Source organism: Manis javanica, chromosome 13, assembly GCF_040802235.1.
Source record: "Manis javanica isolate MJ-LG chromosome 13, MJ_LKY, whole genome shotgun sequence".
NCBI classification, from domain to species: Eukaryota; Metazoa; Chordata; class Mammalia; order Pholidota; family Manidae; genus Manis; species Manis javanica.
Window position 1 is genome coordinate 14,379,301 of NC_133168.1, and position 19,873 is coordinate 14,399,173.

The following is a 19,873-nucleotide window of genomic DNA, read 5'->3' on the forward strand; positions in this document are numbered from 1 at the left end:
TGCCAAACATGTGAAAAATTATGATAATTGACAATTGTCATTACATAACTATTATGGAGTTTACCTATAAACAGCTAAAATTTCATAACATGTTACATGGATGAACCATATAAAATTGACATATTTTACAACATAACCATTTTATGCCTATACAAACTGCAATGGTATAAAAATAATATTCGAATTATATCCCCCGCTAACTCAAATTAATTTTTAGGTTTGGCAAATCTAAATATAGTGCCAAAAAAAAAATCTTGCGTGATTTGGAGATTCTAAAAGAACAACTTTGTTAAATCTTTATTATGCCAAACATATGGGAACATATCCTGTGCAAATTAAGATTTCAAAAAATATGTTCGACAGATATCACCAGAAAATTAAAAATTAAAAAGCAGCTGTAGGAAGCTTCCCTATCTCTTTAGCCCATAAATTGAACACCACAGAATCATAAGTCTACATATGCCTGTCATCCTCAAACTACATGTGCACATATGCCATTTTAATAAAGGATGAATTTGCTCATCATACTGTAAATATTATTTTTCTAGAAGGGATACAAGTTCCTTCTTATAGTATCGTTGCTTCCAAACTTTAATGAGAACCGGTGCAGTGCAGTGGGAAGAGGACAGCCTCTGGGGTCACACAGACAGACTGGACGTTTCATCTCAGCCCTGCTGTTTCTTAGCACCAATGTAGACCCGTATTACTGCTATGTTTACAAAGTCCTAGCTTACAAGTGTGTACAATGGAATAATAACCCTACTCTCCATTTTGTTATGAAGGGTAAAGGAGATAGTGTACATGTAGTGCCTTTTACTGTGTTAACTCAGTACATATTCAGTTAATGAAATTAGTTTATTAGTTTGTAGTATTTTTTTGCAAACATTTTTGTACTATAAGTCAATATACATCAGATTCTAATTAAGTTGTCTACATTGTGCTTTATCTTAGCTCCTTTCTTGCTCCCAAGATTTCTAAATTCCTACTGGATGAAGAAAACTAGGATAGTACTCTGGGCTCCACCCATTTTAGGTTACCTAATTATTCCCACTCTTCATTTTTCTCATCACTATTTTTTTTCCACCCTTTAGTCTCCCTTGCTTTCCTCTGTACTAACATTCTCTTCAATTAAAAATCTTTTAAAAATTAAACAAATATTTAGTATCTTCAACATATACCTTTAAACATAAAATATTTAACTTAGACAATGGAGAATAGATACAGGAAAATTTACCCACATGGTCAGGTAGCCTGAGTTCCTGACTGAAACATCATACTGTATTTTCAGCATTTAAGTCTGAAAAAGGTAGCTTCTTTGCCCAGCGCTTGGAAAACACTCCCTCTGTTTTCCCAATGTCAAAATAATTTTCAGTTTATCTCAGATGTGAGAGATGGACAAAATAACCTGAAATAAAGTGCCATGCTCATTAATTCTATCCCTAAAGAAAATACGATGCATAGCCAATATTCCTTTCATTGATTACTTATGGTGTGTTAAATAGTCACATTATAAAACTTGAAGGACAGAATCATAGATATTTGCAGACTACAAATAACTGCAAAATAAAATATTTCTGCACAAATCTTTGGTGACTGGCTATGGCAAGAAAGCAATATGAATTGATGGGCTCATTTATCTCCACCTCTTCAGAGACCACTTCATATTTTCCACCGACTACATTAATACATTCTGCATGTTTGACTATGAATAGTCACTGCTATGAGGTATCTTTCAACAGCCCAGAACAGTTTAATATTATCAAGGTTACAGCTGTACTTCTTCATAAATAATTCATTTAAAATGCATTTTTTAATTAAAAAAATAGGTCATATGATTCATTTTGAAGTCCTGTGGGCGGTTAGAAGATCATCTGAGGATGATTCATTAATACCTTCTCTAGAATCTGCAGTCTGCTCTCCGGCATTTGTTCATAAATGAACTGAGTAACACTGCCTATGACTCTTAGGCTTTCATTGCAAAATTCACAGAAGCACCTTTGACGAGCACCTCCACAGATCTAAAAACAATATGAGTTCATCATATTCCAATACACAGGTATCAGCCATGTGGTGCTTGGAAACCTTTGCCCATTTGTCAGGCTAAATTGTAGTTCAGACTTGGCAGCAAAGAAAATAGGGCATTGTATTTTTACTTGCATATAACATCACTGCTAACTATAAACTGACACAATAAAATAGAAAATAATTTAAGACATCTGTGGTTACCCATATCTATTCCTGCTCTTGAGGTCTTTAGGGGACATGCTTTTAAAATGGAGTGGTTATTGCAAAGCCTATTTTCAGCTCTTTCTTTGAAAGATCACTGCATAATGGTCAATAATCCGACAGGTGAATAAGATTCTCCTAAGGTTTAAGATTGGATGATACACATAAACTATTTAGTGAATCACTGTAGCTCCACATAGTCCACTGCAGAACCAGTGGTACCTCAGTGCCATTAATGGTTAATCCTCCTTGAAAGGCATAAGTCACCTGAGCAATTAGTTCACCTGCCAGAGATGTGGAGGCCACAGGATCCATCTGATAAAAGTTTCTTTTCTTTGCAGAGAAAAAAATAAAACCTTAGTCCAAGCCAATTGATACACATATATTTACCTTACAAGGTTACCTGACTTAGGTAATACGGCTTGGACCTTCTCACATGTATTTTCAAACTCTCCCTGCTGACTGGTTTTTCCATTTCAACATAGAAACACCCCTAAGACTCACTCACCTTGAAAAATTTAATTATAAAAATACAAACTTCCATGAACTTCATATCTCTTTATGTAAACTAACTATATAACTATGTTTATCCTTTCTTTTTTAAGACAAAGTGACCTCCACTTCCTTTCTTATTCTTCAGCATACAGCAGGCATGCATCCATTCTTACTCCAAAGACATTGCACGCTGAGGTCAGTGATAGGTTTTAAAATTCACCGAACACGTACTGCTGCTCCACTTCCCTGGTATTTGACACTAATACCCTCATAACATCCTTCTCTGCTTGTATAAAATCACTATCTCCTACTTTGATATCTCCTTTTCAGCTCGCCTGTTTTCCATAAATGTCTGCACTCCCAACACTTTGATTCCATTCTTCCTTCACTATATATCCTGGACAGACATCCATATTCCAGTTTACTCAGAAACAACTTTAAAGTTGTTAGATACAAAATATACATCTCCAAAACATAGATTCTACTAAGACTACTCTTTTTCTCCAATAGCCTATTGCAATCTCCACTTAGCAGTTTCGGGTAAATCACAGTTCAGGCATTAGACAGATGGCACCATCATTTCTTCAGCGTCTTCTCCCTCCTCTTCTAGAAAATGCCATTATCACTTATGCTCACCTAACTACAGAGAGAGTAGAGTCATATTTAGCTATTGTCTTAGTACAGGCTGTTTTCAGCCCTCTCTAAATACAGATGTGTTACTTTCTCCTTCCAACACCCCTACCGGGACACCAGAGATAGAGCCATCTTCTGGAGGCTTGTATATATATATGTCTTTTAATGTTAAGGTTGTGGGAAAATTCCACAAGAAATAAACTAGACAAGGATGAGAAACAACTTCATTTAATGAAGAGATATAAATGGGTCTCCCTACTGTGTGGACATTAATCTGAGGGCTAGTTCCTTACCAAGGGAAGATTCCATCAAGTAACTATGACAAGAGTAGATAATACAGGTCTGGGCACAGAGTAAGCAGTAAGCTACAAATGATGTTTCAATTTCCAAATGGCTCTGACAACTGAAACAAGGCCCTTCAAAGAGATCATTTACCAAAATGTTGTCCAAATGACCCATCACCTCTACTCAGCTCTAAGAACTGTTGAGCCTGCTCACCCACTGCACACTCTTTCTCTCCTCCTCATTATGGTATAAAAACAAAACCAGACAAAAAACTCAGCTTCCTTCTGTTACCCTTCATATTCCGTCCCTGATACAGGAATACAGAATTGGCTATCACCTAGAATTGGAGAAAGGGGAATAACAGGAAAGAGAAAAACAGATAATATTCATTTCAAAAGTAATTTTCTGCCACACTAGCAACTAGAATCACTCTTATCTCCTTTTCTCTCTTCATATGCAGTTGATATTTCCTTTTCCCTGCTGAGTGGTGACAATCTGCCAACTTCTGAATCTCGCTGTCATCACTGCAATCAGCACCCAGATGTCAATGTTCACATTATCCCCAATTCTTAATGTCATCCTAGTTCATTTCTTTGTCTACATAAATAAGTAAGCCCTAGGAAAATTTTCTACCCAAGATGCAACTGTAGCTAAGAGAAGTAAACCAGCCCGAGGAGTGGTCGGGAGCACCTCCGAGAAGGGAAAGCCCGAAGAGGCACGGAATTCATTAATGTCTGCTATTGAAGTTGGGACCTCTACGTGAGCCAAGGAGTTTCATCTCTGCCAGTAGGCTGCCCTAGGGGACACAGAACAGGTGAAGATTTTGTTGATGTCACATTAATGCAACAGCATTAATTAAGGCTCAAACTCGGCAGTAACATCTATTGCTATTATCATGTATAGGAAATGTTGTATCACTCAAAATTTGGAGGAAACTTGATTTTAATCTCCACTTGGATTTGTACTTCCAGCGTATTTCCCTCACACGGCCATGGGCATTGCATTCTGGTACCAGCTCATTCATAGCAGCCGTTCACCACTGCCGCTCCTGTCTGAACTCTTCAGCCTCCTCAAATCTCAAATGATGTACTGTTCCATCATAGTCTCCCCTCTGTTTGCCAGAATAGGTTATTGTCTTCTTTTCAAATCTCTGTCAGTTTGCTTGTACTTGCTTAAAACCTTCACCCAGAGATGAATGGGCAGCCATGGAATATATCAAGCAGGTATTTGAAAATACTTCTGTAGTACTTTCAGGAGGCAGACAGCGTTGGTCGGCTTCCCCGCCAAGAAGAACTTATGATTCATACATTTCTTCACTTTCACTGCAACTATGGTTGCTCTCTTTGCTACCTCTCAGAATGACACCCCAGAGAGGCAGTACCCAAGGAAATGGCTGGCCACCCGGGGTGAACTTTAAGCCACTTTTCAGATGGCCAAGGGCCAGCCGGAGAGTGTGCTGATCACACGGGGGGGAGAGAAAAGAAATGGGAAACATTTTCTGGTTCTGCTCCACATTCACATAACTTGTCCACTCTCCAGGCAGGAGAGAGGACTTCCCCTTTTCTCAGCTACAGAGAATACTAGCTGTATGACCTTTTGGCTTCAACTGTCCTCCATCATACACGGCTTTCTGCCATGTCTGGGCCACTGAAAACACCTAAGTCCAATTCAAGATCGGAAAATAAAAAGGATAGTCAATGAATCAGTGGAGTTAAGCAATGCCACCTCCGTCCCCGGAGCCTGCCCCGCTGACTGGCACACACACATTAGAATGGACTTTAAGAATCCGGATTTCAAACAAGGAATATGCAGAGACATCAAAGTGTTAAGAGAATCATATGGGGAAAAAAATTAATTTTTTGAAGTGAGAGCCCCCCAAAGAAAATTTAGTGTGAGGTCAAAGATAGTCACTTAAAGCCCTCAGGAAGATCACCGCCTGTAGCTGAAGAATCACTCCAGGGCCACTCAGGAGTGAGAGCAGGAATTCATATCCCTCTTTGTCCTCTGAGTGTCTTTTTCTCTGGTTCTGGTTACTTTCTCTCACCTGAGTTTTTCTTTCCTTTATATGACTTTTTGTTAGATGGCTTGTTTGGAAAGCCTGTTCAGGTTGTGTTTCTGCTGCTCTATTGGTATTGCTTTTTGAGTTAGAGTAAATCTGGCTTGTGAGCAGAACGTTCTGTCGCCTTTCATTGTTCCAAGTGCAACTGTGTATTTATCCAAACTGGAAAAGCCTCCAAAATAGAGAATTAGAGTAATAATCATTCAAATTCTCTGAATTGAGGACCTTGGATGTTTAGCGGCTGACCCACAATCACAATATAAGATAATATAAAATGTACAGCTAGTGTCATTCATGGACCATGCTGACTGAGGGTTTAGACGATATGCTAATACAGTATAAATAGCACACAAATCTGTTGACTACTTTTCTGGATGATAAAAGCCTCATAAGAGACTTGAGGTTGAAAGAAGATGAATAAATACCAACAAATGTTAAATCTGAGTTTTAATTAACACGTAACTAGCACAGATATGAACAGCAGTAGAAGGAAGAGTCTATCATTCTAAGAACTCTGAAAGTTTGGCTAATGAAATCAATATTACAGTAAAAGCTAGAATATTTTCCAAAGCAAAAAAAAAAGTGCTAATTGAATAAAGAAACCTAAAGTATGAAGTAGCAATCATGTCATAAATGGGGCTCGGAGAGGTAAAGCTTGGTTGTGTGTATTCATTACTTCATACGGGAGAGAAATCCTGAATCTGGGACATACGATAACTCATTTACCTGGAAGACATGTTCTGTTACTGAACAGGGATTGCTCATTAGACTTCTCTTTGCCTTGGATGAAATAGGTCAGGATTTTCCTTTAATTTGTGCTCTGGATCTAAGCTCATGAACTTACTTTCTAATTTCGAATCCAGTGTTCCTGATATCAAAATACCAGTTTGTCAAACGTTCTATTAATAACACTCAAATCGAGAAAATAATCAAATGAAATTGCATTTTGATCATCACACACAAAAAATAAAAATGGTAAAGTGGTTGACTTCATTACAAGGCAGACATAGCCCAGTCTTCGCAATTTCTTCCAAAAAATGTGTTATTCACTGTACACGATGAAATTGGCTTTCATATGTTATATCGATCTTTGGCATTTAATAAAATATGTGAATTCAGCCAACTTGGTGGTGCTATATTATTTTTCTCAGTATGCCTATTTGAAAAACAAAGATTTCAAACTGTGGCAAATTCTCCTAGAGGCATCCCTGGAGTAACATAGTTTGGGTCTCCTTTCTTAGCAGACATGTCCATGTCCATCTTGGTGCACACCTTCTCAACAACAATGTAGCAGACCAGATTCAATGGAAATCATGTAAATAAAAAAAAAAACTACCACATTAGTCAGTGATGAAAAGTTCATTAGTGAGTTCTAAAGTACATAAATTAGTATAAAAAAAATAGCCGTAGGAAAAATCACATCTGCAGACTTGTAAGGGATCCTATAGCTACTAGTGTAACATTTCAAAGAGAATTAGAGTTACTGTGAGAGTTTCTGTACATATTTGAAGGGTCATCAATTGCTAAAGGGTTTTTATTTGTTCTAGTGCTAATCGGAAAATGCAAAACTAACAGTCATGAGTGAAAGTTAAAGGGGAATATATTTTACTTGTCTCACTGAGATGGGCTATCTTGTAGGGTGCTAGGTTTCCAAGATGTGAACAAGGTTGAAGGGAGTGCCTCAGAGATATTTTTAAAAATTCCTGTATTGAATGAAAGGTGGGCAAATGGCTTCTAAGTGACATTCCAGCTTGGAAGTTTCTATGCCTAAGGTGCTTACTGGAAGATTAATTAAGGAACCTACATATTCTCATTCCTCATCCAACCTTTCTCTATTATTTCCTCTTCTTGTTACCAATGACATGAATATTCCCATCCCTACACTTTAGAATACTAACATTTTTGTTTACTCCTTCCTTTTTTTTGTGTGGTGAAACAAGCCACTATTTTATAGCAACTGTCCAGCTAATTACCAGAAAACAGATTTTTTTTTTAGAATATGGAGAAGATATTCATTTATCTGTTTGCTTGTTATATATTCCTTTGCATAATTGTGTTCTAATTTGAACTGCATGAAAAAAAAAGAACACCCTTAAACAACATCAAATTGTTATTACCCACCCAGACCAATCACTTCTTCCAGATAAGGAAAATGTCTCCTGAATGTAGCTTTTTTTAGTTCTATGTGTTATGCAGTAGTGTTCCGTGGCTGATAATTACATGTTTGAAAACTGACTCACACAAAATATTATACAGGTAATACTAACTATTCACTCAAGGATTTTTTATTAATCTGCCACAAGCAACTCCATTTCCCTCTATGGTAATTAGGGGATCAAATGATAATTCATTAATCACACACTCAAGAGAAAATAGCTTATGTGGTCTGTTTTTGTATCAGACAAAGAAGCAAATGTAAAAATGTTTATTATAAAGTACTTTTCCTTGTAAGATTGAAGAAAATGGGACATAAACTTAGCATTTTAATTTCTGTAGAATCCTGTTGTATATGAAAGTCTTTTTATTATAGCCACTTCTTGATACACTAATCTGAGCTCCCGAATGACAGACTAATAGAGAGAAAGCACTAATCATGGAAGCATAGGCAATTAAAGAACAGAAGCCAGGGCTGATGCAAACCAATTAACTGAATGTAAGACCTGCTAGGACAATATATCCAACAAAATTCAGAGAGGTACAAGCAGGAATCAAATAGCAAGATGGTGGCTATGAGTTGTGCATTTCTTAACAAATTATATCAGAATAAACCTGTTTCTTTTTAATAGGTGTCTAACAAAGGGATATGAAATCATTTCTTCTGTTTTCTGGTAATTAGTTGGCACAGTTGCTATAAAATAGTGGCTTGTTTCACCACACAACTAAAACAGAAGCAATAAACAAAAATGTTGATATTCTAAAGTATATGGATGGGAATATCCATATCATTGTAAGTCAGGAAATGTAAAGTACCAAGGAATATGACCTTACTGAATATTTGAATCTTTATCCTAGATACCAATAACATGCAAAAAGAAAGACTACAAAGCCTTAGAAAATACTGAAGCTCTACGGAACACTACCTAAGGCACCATTGCAGTGTCAGTGGAGCTGTTAGAACAAAATGCTGAATAGTCTGAAGGCATGGTGGAGGGGGGTGCTTAATCAGAGGGGGGTGTTTTGTGCAGAGAACCTGCCCCCTGCGGGCCTGAGGCTCCCTGATTCCTGCTCCTCTGGGGCAGTGGAGTCGTGCTGACACACCTCACTGTCTCAACGGCCATGCAAAGAAGCTGCTACGACAAGAGGGATGTTTTAGGGATGCCATTCTGTGGGAAGGCCACATCCACGTTGGTTTTCCGTGGGTCAAGTTGTGTATAGGTTCCTTGGTCTTTGCTTATAATACTGAAATGTAGCCTAGGTCAGCCCACGTGTGAACAGCTACTGGGATAATCTGTTTTAACATACTTGGCTTTACATATAGAAGACACTGAGAACCCAAAGCAGGTATGTAACCACACCTGGTCCTGGATTTGGTTGGGATCCAATATTTGTAATAAGGTCAGAAGATAATATTCTTAATGGCACTTTACAGGTGACCAAAAAATCTTATCTAAGTGTTACTATACGTCTATTTCATGGAGCTACAAAAAATAAAAAGCTTTGCACACTTTGTAGACCTTTACATAGGTTCAAAACTTGATGTTGTATGGACACCATGCCCTGACTTGTGCACTGCCACATGCAAGGACAGAAGCCCTGGAATGCTGCTTTATGTCTAGCTTGAAGTAATTTCAGTTTGCACCATATTATTTGCTGACATGGAGTCATGTGGAAAAAAAAACTGCTTTTGTATGAGAAGTCAGTAAGAAATTTTAATTGCTTATTTGGCATGTTGGTATATTATATTTTGAAACCTATTACCTTTTGTGAACATATTAATGATGCATGTAAATTAAATAAGTTATAAAATTAGAAGCTCATAGAATTGTACCTGTCTTATTGAAGAAAAACAAAGGTCCAGGTATATTTGAAATAGGCTATCATGGCAATACAAGGCAGGAAAATAAGGGTATATTTATTTTAAATCAGATTTCATTGGATAAACATCATTTAATGTTAGGACAAAGCTAAGAAATCTAATTTATTAGAGTATTAATGTCTAATTTATAGAAAATTAAAATACATGGAGATTACTTGGGCTATGAATTGTTATTAATTTTTGTAATCAGAGAGCATGATATATAGACCATCTAGTACAATATAATGTAATTCTTTAATATGGAAGAACATATACACTTCAGATACTGGAATGTATAATACCCTTTAAATGCACAGTTGAATTTGCAAATATGCTGGGGAAAGCTGCAGGGGCCAGAAACTGCTAAAGAAGTTCTGGAAGAGTTGAGGACAAATTACTGGTGTCAGAAACGTAGGATTATAGTTGTTATCTTTCACACAAGCAGACAGAAAGCATGATAAGATGGACAAGAAGAGGGAATTACATCTAAGATGCCCCAGAAAAGCTAAGAGCAACCAAACGCTACTTCTTCAGAAATTGGTGGAGCAGGGAAGAAGGGAAAAAAAGATGGTTCACAGCAGAGAGCAATTTGTATCTCTTGGCTTGGTCCCGCCATCATTCAGACTTGCACTGAGACCTGTTTTCATTCAGGACTTTACTGGTGAAACACCTGTGAGGTTAGACCAAGAGGATTTCACTTCGGAGAAGCTCTGCAATTGTTTTTGCCCAATATCCAGATTCATTTCACTCATCACTCCTTAACTGTTATTATTACATAATAGGTTTGGGTTTATGAAATTAGAAAATAAATAAGCAATTTACTTTGACCAAGTCAATGGAAACAGTCACCATAATATAACGGAACTTCAGTTCAGTAGAACTTTCCCGTAGAGAGTATAAAATAAGACATTATGAAATAAGACCAGTCCGCTTGAAAAAAAGTTCAATTAATCTTTGAAAATTTGAAAACATAGTCTTTGATATTTAACACTCAATAGGTGAAGTAAACAGCGGTATATACACAGTCAAAGAAAGTTTCAGTAAACAGTAAAGAATTCATCCAGAACACAACATAGAGAGATAAAAATGGGAATCTATGAAAGACAGATTATAAGTCATGAAAAACAGAATGGCAAGTTCTAATAAAATTTTAACAGGAGTGCCACCAGAGGCAATAGAAAGGAAGTAAGAAGTAACATTCAAAAAGTTATGCTCCAGAATTGACAAAAGATGTGAATTCAAGAAGACTAAGTTCCAAGCAGGATAGAAACACTCAGCCACATTTTAAGGACCCTGGAGGACACTAAAAGCAGGGGGAAGTTTGTCAAATGCAACAAGCAAGGGAGAACATGGTTTAGCTACAAGAGAAGATAAGTAGATGACTAGAAAAATTTTTTTAGCAGAACCAGTAAAAATCAGAGACAAGAGAAGAATATATTCAAATGACACTTCAGCAAAGAGTTAACACAAGTGCGTGAGTTATCCACGGGGATTTCAGAAGAACGGGGTGGGAGAGCAGTTTGGGCTAAGACAGTGGAGGTGCAAATTCCCTGGGACACGGCAATGGCTTCTTTGCTCCAGGAAAAGGCAAGGGTGGCCAGAATATGGTGACAAAGAGGACAGAAGAAGGTGATGCACCAAAGAAGAAACTGGGCCAGGTAATGAGGAGCCCTACTGGCTAAGTAAGCAAAGTTCCACCTCTCTTCTGTTGAAGTGTGAGCCGTTGCAGAATTTTTTGAGCAGAGAAGCATCATGATCTGATTCACACTTTCAAATGATTACAGCGAGAGTTTTGAAAACATTCCTTTAGGAAGCAAAGGTACAATTAGAAAGACCAGCTAACAGGCTGCGACAGTCATCCAGGCTTGGACTTTGGTATTGGAACAATGAAAGGGATAAAAAAAAAAAGAGGTTCCAATCTGGTTCTGTGTTGAAGGTAGAGTCAACAGGATTTCCTGATTGATCAGATGGAGTGTGTGGCAGAAAGAGAGGAATCGAGATGATTCAGTGATTTTTGGCTTGAGGAACTTGGAGTATGAAATTGGCTTCAACTGTGATGAAGTGGCTGCTAGTGAAGCCCATCTGGGGAGAGAATATGAGTTTGGTTTAAAACATGTTATGTTTGATAAGATAAAGTTTGAGTGTAGAATTAGGTTGCTGGAACCAAGATGCTCCACCAACTTCTTCTGCTATCATTTAACCCTGAGTTCTCCTTTTTAAATAGGTCCTTCATTAAACTCTCTTCAGCTACCGTGTTTGAGATTTCTGTTTCCTGCTATAACTGAATGATGTAATTGTTAAAAGAATAATTAATTAATGTAATACAAACTCTTCTACTTGTTTGGTCCCTTAATGCCAGAATCTTTTAAAGTGTGTATTTTAGCATAAATGGATTTTCAGAACTAAACACACAGACACACACACACACAAAAAAAAAAACTCGATTTAATTAGTAGTATGCTACATGCATTTACCTTAACCGAATTCTAAATAATGAAAATAATATACACTACTTTAATGAAACTTTCATAAATAGTAAATAAGGAAACATTTAACAGATGGCCTGCAGTTTCACATGTTTAATTCACATGTCATGATCTACTACAATAGGAGCAATTACGGACAAACCATGTGTGTATTTGGGATTTTTTGTTTTGCTGGTTTTTGTTTTCTTTCCCAGGCTGAAAGTCAACAATGACAAGTCCGGGAAGAGTCAAGAATTCAACTGATCACCATCTCATAAAGAGAGAAAATGCTTATGTATACAAGACTATGTCCAAAGTTATAATTCACTGACAAAGAGATTTGCATAACACAATGCATGGGATGTTTTGGGAAAATGGATGCAAAAATGTAGAATTTATCAATTAGCTCTGTAGAAATCAGAAACAAAACTTGCTTAAAGCTAACGGATGTCTAGACTCTCCCAAGGGATAACGGTCTACCTTTGTCTTCTTTTATAAAATTCACCTGTGTTATAATACACACCTTTTGAGCCTGCAACTCCGTCTTCTCTGGGTGTGGGACAAAGTCCAATGGGAGGAAGAGTGTTCTTTCAAGACCGCTGTGACACGGAACAGGCGCAGCTCACGCTTCAACACCTCCTCAGACAGTGCCCCTTGTCTGGGTCATGCTCAATAACACATTTGCTCTCTGAAACTCAGAAGGAATTAGAGAGAAGTAAAAGCCATACTTTTTACAACTATGCTTATATTGAAATTGAAATACCCAAGTGAAAGAGATTTACATAAAAGAATATGACCTACATGATATAATATACATGAGTGAAAATTGCTTCTCAGTTCTTCATAAAATTTTAGCTTGACTGGCAGGTATGATGTAAAAACAATATGCATGTTCTGCTTTCATTTAGATTATCACTCTCCCATGTCCCATTGGATTATACATATTTTTTTAGTGTTTTACCACAGTAATAATCACTCCAAAGCACATTAGTGCTGTGCCCTTTTGTGATACAAATATTTGCTAGAACACCAAATTCTTGCTTTAACCCTTGATCTAACATGGGTCAATATGATGTTTTTGCCACTTATATGAAAAAATGTAAAATGGTGATTTTGAATATCATACACTCACACACACACACACACACACACACACACCTCACATCACATCATGTAAGGATAGCTATTCACATAGACTAAGTCAGAAAAATGTTATCAAATATGTTTTATACTATGTAAACTAGCGTCTTTACTTAATGACATACATTTATTTCTAATATGTGAGCTCATAAATATTTAGTAAGTGCCTAATACTAGCCAATGTACAAAATAGAGGGAAAAATAAAATGGATAGGTTTCTTATAGTATAATGGGAAACAAATACATAAATCATAAATGGAAAATTCCCATATAATATGTTAAGTGTTAAAATAGGTATAGGCAGAGTGGAATAAGAGGCCATGGAGGAGGTCGGCTTAACTAAACCAAAAACTTCAAAGTCGGTTTCCTGAAAGGGATGATTTGATATTATTTGCCAAATTGTCAGGCAAGATATGCATAAGGTATTTGGTACCCAGAAAAGTAATACTTTCTATGCTAGAATGGAGTTTCCCAGCTTTAAACTTCTAACAATTTATTAGGCATGATTCTTTAAGAAAAACTACTCTTTCTTGAATACTTAGAATTTATATCTAGAATTGTTTTCAATCATTTAGAAAATAGTTTTAGTTTTGCATTATTGAAAGGTTGAGATAACATCGTATGGCTGATAAGTGGATACAGTACTTCATGGAATGTTGTGATATTAAAACTGAGTACTTATAGCAAGAGATCGTACACGGAGCTATTAGGATAATGAACATGGGAAGAACAATAAGGCCTAAACCAGGGCAGTAAGTATATGTGGGCTGCTTGACTGACATAACCATTTGTATTTATATGGTAAAGTTGGCAGGACTTTCTATGTGGCAGGATGTGGGGGTGTGAGACGAAGATCTCTGGATTGGCTCCCAGGACCCCAGTTTGGTTGGTGGGTTGGGTGTGTGGCAGTGAGAAATGCGGATGCAAGAGTGGCCTTAGGCACACTGCACTGAAAATGTTTGTAAAATATCCAAATATCCTTATGATCTAAAGCTCAGAAAAATTAGAGCTCCTAAAGTATTTGAAAGTTATCTACATGTGCATGATAATTAAAACTCCCATGGTCGGTGACATCATCCAAAGAGGATACAAAGACACAATGCTAACAGCCAAAGGAGAAACCCTAAGTAATAGCAGTATTTAAGGAGCAAGGGGTTGAGATGAGTGTGTTCACAGCGGGAGTGGGGAGAGAGAGAGAGGAAGCTGTTACAGAGACACGTGGGAAACCTGGGAGGAATAACGTCATGGAAGGCAAATGAATACATAGTTTTCAGAAGAAAATCAGAAGTATCCATTGATACCAGCAGAGATGCCAGCAATGTTAGGAACCAAAAAGGGACTGTAAACTTCTATTTTCAGGAATTGAAGGCAAATGAATTCAGACCAACTTCCTTCTGGGGAAAATCAAAACATAAAAATAAAAAAGTTTCACCAGATGAAGAAAAAAATGAAGGCAGCAGGAATTTGACAATATAGTGAAGAAGACACATTAGGTAAATAGATTAATTTTATTCACTAATTTTGACTACTTTCAGTGCACAACTACTTTCAGTTGTGAACAGATACAAGTAACAAAATTTTTTTATAGAAAGAATGGATATCTTCTGATGAAATGTGAGAGTTTGAGAATTGAAGAAAACTCAGAGATAACTGACCACAAAAATTATGAAATATTGGCACATTTCTGTGTACTTCTTAGGTATTTCTCCATTCTTTGTTTCTCTGAAGATAAGTGTGGGTAGCCTAGCTCTCTCACATGACATTTTGATGGAGAAACTGTCTTTAAATCTAAAAATCTGAAAGAGGAAGTTTCAAAAATAAATCTTCTCAGGGAAGGAAAAGTCCCGTTGTTTATTTTCATTGATGTCTGTAGACAACATCAACTCTTGAAATTGTTTCTAAAACGTTTTGCTCCTCTTTGTTGTTTTTCTGTGTCAAAAGAATTATCTCTCCAAGGGGACTATTTAAAAGAGCGAATGTAAGGACAAAACAGAACATATCTGGAAAGGCTGGTTTTGAGTGCAATATAGTGAATGAGCTCCCACTCTGGGTAAACAAATAGATGTTATTTTTCCATTTAATTTTGAACGTGAAATTCAGTCTTTCAAAAAAAAATGCTATTTTGTTACCTTACATAATATTTTTCCAGATGCCTTCATTGTTCCTCCAGTTTAGTTTGTTTTACATGATAAGGGATTATTAGTTTAGGAGCAATGGATGTTAATATCTTTAAACAGTAGCATTTTTAAGAGCAAATTGGTTGGGATGCCATAATCTCCTCCAATAGCTTGCACTGATGTATAGAAAAACATGAATTTATATAAGACATGAATTTCATGAATGCAGAAATTAACATTTTAATGAATTTAACATTAAAAAGACCAAAACCCTTCCTCTTTTGATTATACAATATCAAGTGTAAATCATAGAAAGTAAAAATAGAAGGGGAAAATATGTCTATAAAATCTCATTGATGATTCAGGAACGTTTTAACTGATATAATTCATTTACAGATTTAATACAAGTATAAATGATATGCAATGGAAGGAATAGATAAGTACTTCTCAACATGTACAAACTTTTTTTTATTTACCTCAGTTCATCTCCACCTATGGCTTTTGTTACCATTTCATTGCTAACAGCTCTCAAAATTAATTCTCCATTCTCCACCTCTCCATCATCTGTTTAATTCTTCTGCTTGCCTGTTTCAAAAATACTCCAGACTTCACCTAATACCAAACTTCTGATCTTTCAGCATAAACTGACTCTTTTCTTGGAGCTCCTGTTTCCATGAAAGGCACACCTATTTATCTAGTTCAGCAAGCCAGAAACCTGGAGTCGTCTTTGACATCGCTCTTCCCTCTTTTATTATTATAAAGTATCGGAACTATATGCATCTTTTATTTCACATGAGTGATCTTGTTTTGTTTAGAATATATGTAAACGATCATGAAGAAAATTCCTTTCAGCAGTTGCAACAGTCACTGCAAGCCTACGCTTCAACGTTCTTGATCCTCTCTGTCTCCATCTCTCCCTTCCTCTCTCCCTCATTTCTTGATTTTCCTTCCTTCCTCTTTTCTTTCCTTGTTTTATCTTTGTAGGGGCTGGATTTTTATAAAATATGTATATTCTGTAGATTGTTCATGGATCCAGTCCTCAATGTATACATCCACACAACATGCATTTGCTATGTACCCACTCTGCAGACTGCACTATGCAAGGGGATTCGTCGCTCACCATAAATTACAACTCATCAACATAATTTTCAGCAATTGTTTGAGACTTTACTTAAATGTGATGGCTGAACTGGCTTTAAAATAAAACAAATATATATATATATATATATATATATATATATATATATATATATATATATACATCCTGTACTTCCTTAAAGATGTTCCATAGAGATGCCTAGGAATTGTATCCTACCTGCATTACGAATTTATTCATTCAACAATCATCATAATAAAAATTACAGGAGAAATCTCTGTTGGGACTTGAATACAACACAATTTTTACTTAAACTATATACAGAAAAACAAAACAATATTAATAAACCAGGATGTAACTATGCCATGATAAAATGGACAATGCAAAAGGAGGCATAAATTCCCTAGAGAGAGAATGTCTAGATATAATTCATGGTAAAGAATGTTTCTCTCGTAAGGACTTGTGCAATTATTTAGGTGATTTTTTGCTCTCTGGAGTAACTACAATACTCTCCTTTTCACAGCTGAGTTTCTTACCCTCATCAATTGGGGTAGGTGGCTACATAGTGTTCTTAGAAGTCTGACTGACGTTGCCTAGTGAGGCCATCGAAGGGAAGGTCCTCACCTGGTTACCACAGTGGTGTGGGAGGAAGAAAATAGATACTGAATTTAACCTGTTGTGGAACTTTTTCTATGACCATTGCCATGGTTCACGGCACTTGTAGTAGTAGAGGTGACAGTAGTAGTAATATCATTCCTATTGTCCAGAATTAGAATTATCCAAGAACTGAATTTAGTCCCTTTCTCTTAAACCACATAGAATAATCCCTTGAGATCAATAAAAGAGTTATCAAGTTATTATTATGGTCAGAAATACGGAATCATACTGTTATAGTGAAAGGATACCAAGACAGCAAACTAAAAAAGGAAAAACAGGAACTGGTATAAGTGAGTCTGGATATTAAGTCAATATTCGGCCCATGTGAGGATAGATATAGGCTGTTGAAGTCAAGATAAGAACACCTGAGGGGCCTGGAAAGTCACTCTAAATCTGAATCAGAGGTTCAAAAGAAGAACCCAAATTGTTCATTATAATAGAGGAAACACCTCAGTGATCTGTCTTCCAACTTATGGAGGTTCACCATGTGGAAAAGCCATCAGCTTCCCCATTAGTTCTCAACAAATCTCCTCCTGAAAACAAACTGGAAAATCTTGCTAGTCATCATTTTACTTCATAAAATAGCTTGTGCAACTACATAAAGTTTCAATGTTTAGACATATAAACAAAAATATATACATTTAAGAGATCTAGATATTTGCCTTTATTTTAGTAATTCTGTGTTTTGATTATCCATCATGAATGCTGATACTGAGGGTGCTTAAACCTCATTCCCTTATTTTATTAATGTCATAAGTCAGATCATTCTTACATGGGGCAGAAATCCTAATGGGAAATATACATGCAAAAATATAAGCTTTATGACCCCGGAAGATAACTGGTTAGCCAGAGACGGGTAAGATTCCTCAAGGACACAAAGACAGGCACAGTCACAGGGGGGCCATCAGGTGAGAAATTGGGGATCAACAGAGGTGAGGCTTAGAACCTCACCCCTTCCTGTTTTGAGAGAAATCTTCTGCATCCGTGGATGTTTTGCTGCCCTTGTCTAGCTTGGATTAATACTTAGTCCATAGGCACACACCTGATCATCTACATTTGCCCTCTTACAGCACTAAACTATGTTTTCTACCTTTATCTTGCATCTACCTACCACTTCAGCATTTTATTAAAAATAGTAATAATAATAATAATAATAATAATAATAATAATAATAAAAGGGAGAAATGTGGGATTCACATATAAATCAAGTATAAAAATCAAATGAATATTCATATTTGACCCAATTGTTTATAGTTCATGATGTGTGATCAGAACAGAAAGTTTCTGTGATGACTGCCCTTGTACTGTTCACCATGTAAGAACTTATTCACTATGTAAAAACTTGTTCACCATGTAAGAACCTGTTTGTTATGCTTCAGAAGATACTGATGAGAACTAGGCTTGGGGTGGATTAATGATTGTGCATTGAGTCCCCTATACAGAATTTTATTGTTCTTAACAACCATTTGATCAATAAATATGAGACATGACTTCTCAAAAATATGTATATATATATAAGCTTTAATTCAATGACCTTTCTAGAAATCAAAATTTAATTTAATTCTACCTTAAATATTGCTTTAGACTACATATTTATTTTATGCATAGAAACAGCTCCCTGCAAAATGTCCTTAAAACACTAAAAGTAAATAATTTTTCCATGATATGAACAAAAACATAAAAAGAACAGAAAATGATGATGAAGAAGAAAGATGTTAGGCTTCCCTCTGTCAAAGGAAAGCACTACGTTCTTCAGTTACTCTGAGTTTGAAAGGCAGAAATGACTAAGTACAGAGGCATTACGAAAGAACCTCATCTCTTAGCTTGCTGTCATCTCAGCTCTTCCTAAGATATGACCTGCTCAGCTGCAAGCAGCTCTCATGGAGGCAGGCACAGGGCAGAAATATCAACACCACAGCCCTTTTCCTTGACAGGTGAATGTAAGTGGCACTTCTAATGCTGTTACTAATTTATTAAGTATTCCAAAGTTAGAATTTAATCAGAATATTTTTGTCACATTATCCATCACGAACTTAGAAGAGATGGAATTTTCTTAAACAGCCACACAGTGCAGTGCCTTAGGCAGGCTTTTAGTCATTTCAGTTTGTCACAATGGGCTCGTTCCATTTTAATGATTTAGTTAATTGTGTGACAGGCTATGAAAAATGGGAGTGACCCAATGGCTAGTCCAAGGAATATGCCAAGGTTTAGCAGCTAAGCCACTGAGAACTACTCTCATTTGCAAATGGAAAGAAGAAGTTCCCACTTTTGCCTTTTCCTTTATCGATTTCAGATTTCATATGTTAAGCAAAAGTCAAGTTAGAGAAAAGCAGCTCATTTGTATAAAGACAAGATGAACATAAAAAGTCACATTAGCAGTTTAAATGATCAAGTTAAATAAGACACAATTTAGGTGAAAAGATAATTAAGTGTTGAAAATGTAATGATCCATTTGACAGTGGGAGAATGGAAGATGCAGAGAATTCCAAATACAACCTCCCCATCTAGAAATCACATTTAGTATTCCTTATAAGAGATTATATGCATCTGATAGTGCTGTGTTAGTTTAAGATTCAACCTATCATTTCACTGAGGTACACTAATACTACATAAATGATGCACTTTATAATCACAGTAGAATCAGGAACAAGGATCTTTTATAAAATCATGCATCATCGAAACAGC